Source organism: Manis pentadactyla, chromosome 14, assembly GCF_030020395.1.
Source record: "Manis pentadactyla isolate mManPen7 chromosome 14, mManPen7.hap1, whole genome shotgun sequence".
NCBI lineage: Eukaryota > Metazoa > Chordata > Mammalia > Pholidota > Manidae > Manis > Manis pentadactyla.
The window spans coordinates 80,777,679-80,780,183 of record NC_080032.1 but is presented as its reverse complement, the minus strand read 5'-3'; the positions used below and the strand labels follow the sequence as shown (position 1 = coordinate 80,780,183).

At 45.3% G+C, this 2,505-nt stretch overlaps 1 long non-coding RNA gene across 1 annotated transcript; it reads left to right on the top strand.

Moving 5' to 3' along the window:
- The first annotated feature begins 266 nt into the window (after positions 1–266).
- On the top strand, positions 267–2,268 carry LOC130680697 (uncharacterized). Its single transcript, XR_008993751.1, has 2 exons — positions 267–393; positions 1,216–2,268. It is a non-coding gene; the product is annotated as an uncharacterized LOC130680697 (long non-coding RNA).
- The last annotated feature ends 237 nt before the right edge of the window (positions 2,269–2,505 follow it).

Sequence of the window (2,505 nt, the reverse complement as noted above, 5' to 3'; positions counted from 1 at the left end):
ACGCGCCCTCCCGACAGCTGCGCCGCACCCCGCTGCGTCCTAGCGGGCCGGCCGTAGGTAGTCATACCTCCCGAATTAAAGCTGGCTCCGACTGCCGACCCCGAACCGTTCTGACACAGCAGTTTCCGAGCAGCCTTTCTGGGCGCGGGGTAGAGGAAGGTCGACAGCCGCCCCGGGACGGCCTTGGGGCGGGAACTTCAAGTCTGGGCCGGCCGCGGCCGGGAGAGGTGACAGGCCGGGCGGGGGGTGACACGCGGTGACACACTCGGCGGCGCCGGGACGTGGGCCAGACCCCGGCCGGCCTGTGCTGGTCCCTGGGCCACGTCCTGGAGAAACCTCGCAGGCTGGTGGGAGTCGGGAGAGTGCTCGAGCAGAGAGATCTCCGCAGACGAGGTGCGGAAGGACCGGCTGGTGGGGGCATTCATTGCATCTTTCTTTGCTTCAACGTTTTGCAAATTGCATTCCCAGGAATTAAGCACTAGGGACTTGATTTAGCTGTGATGAAATATACTGGGACTCTTCCCTGCAAGGTGTAAAGTGAAAGACGTGATTTTATGGCAGGAATGGATTCTGCATGGTGCAGCAAAGTGAAAATGTAGCCAGAGGCTGAGAGATGGATTTATTTTTTAAGTTATATTTTTAAAGTTAGTTACAAGACCCCTGAGGAAAAACGATCAAGTCTCACAAACTTTTTGAAGCGATCACGTTACTTGATTTGTAACACTTCCGGAAAACATAAATATTTATAAGCGATCTGAAATGAGTAATTAGTTCGAAGGAATTTGGAGTTCCTGACGCCCTTTTGATAACCGAGTATTCCCAGTGGGGGTACAAAAGTAGCGAAGCACCACTGCCCCCGGCAAATACAGTGTTGATCATGTGATGGAAGTGACCTCGGGCGTTGCCTCTAATATTTGGACAGGTCAGGTGCCAGTGTTTGCTAAGACATTCTAGAGTGGTTGTAAACTTTCCAGTGTAAAGGGCACAGTGAGTGCCACCTTGTACACAGACTGCTATAAGCTAACAGACAAAAGCACAAGACGGATTCATTGTTGTTTGCCTTTTAATGATACGTATGCCCCGTGTCCATATCCCTCAAACATTAGGCTGTTTGCAAGAGACAGCTTAGTTATTAATATTCTGAAAATTGAAAAAACAAAGATAGACTTAAAATGTTCACCCAACAAATTTATATTGAGCTCTTTCTATGTGCAGGACACTGGGGATACAGCTATGGTCCAGATTTATCACCCATCCTGGTGTCAAAACTTGTAATAGAGCCTTGAAAGTTTCCAGGCATCTGCCAACCAGTCATTCTTTGCGACAGTAATCAAAGTCCCTCTGCATTGGATGTTTTCATCTGGTATTTGGGAAGAATGCCAGGTGAAAGGACTGAATCTCCAGTTCCATCATTCCCATGCCCTTCTTTTTCGGAGCCACACTACCTCCCTGCTGGTCTGCCAGCCAGACAGGCTTGATCCTTTCCCAGAATATCTGCACTTGCTCATCCATCTGCCTGTAACATTTAGGCCCAGATGTCTACATAGCTGATTCCAGCCCCACCCCTTCCTTGTTTTAGGTTTCTGCTCAAACGCTACCTCTTCAGAGAGGTCCTGCCTGTGCAGCCCATAGATAATATATAAAATGCTGTCCTATCACCCAACATCATTCTTTATTTTTACTCTGTTTTGTTTTTCTTCATAGCAGGTATCACCCCTGACATAATATGTATACTGATATATATATATACACACACATATAAATAATTTGTTTATTGCTTGTCTCTTTCACTAGGGTGAACAGTACTTTTGTTTTGCTCCTTGCTGTTTGCCCAGTGCCAAGAATGGTACCTGGAAACACATAAATGCATGAATAAATGAATGAATGTTCACTTTTACATATTTATTTTTAAATACTTTTTAATTATCTGCCATTTATAAATAAGCATGTATTAATTCTCAAATACTTGCTGAATGAATGAACATCTCTTGCGAGCACCTGACCTTGATCACCTCACCAGAGACCTCAGCACACGATCTCTCAAAGCATTCCCTTCCATATTATGACTCCACATCCTCAACGCTTACTGAACACCTGCTCTGCTCCAGGCGCTGTGTGACAAGAGACATCAACACGTGATAAGGAGTCAAAGGCAGGTAATATCCCATACCTGCAAATGGGAAAAGACTCCGAGTGACTTGGAGGCTGGATGAATTTTATTGTCACAATCAAATTACAGATACACTATTAAAGCATTACCTGAATGTTCCTAACAATAGAGTTAAAATTAATTTCACCTTAGTCTAAATGACTGTGATAATTTTTTTAATTGGTCACCTATCTGAACTACCTTCTTTGAAATTTAAAATTAAAGAAGATTCTCATCATTTCTCTGTCCCCTGAGTCAGAGAGAACAAGCTACAAGAGCCCTGTAGACGAAAGTTTCAGTACAGGTTGTATCTCAGCTCCCTGAACCTGTGTAGAATTGGGTGGGCTCCTCTGGAT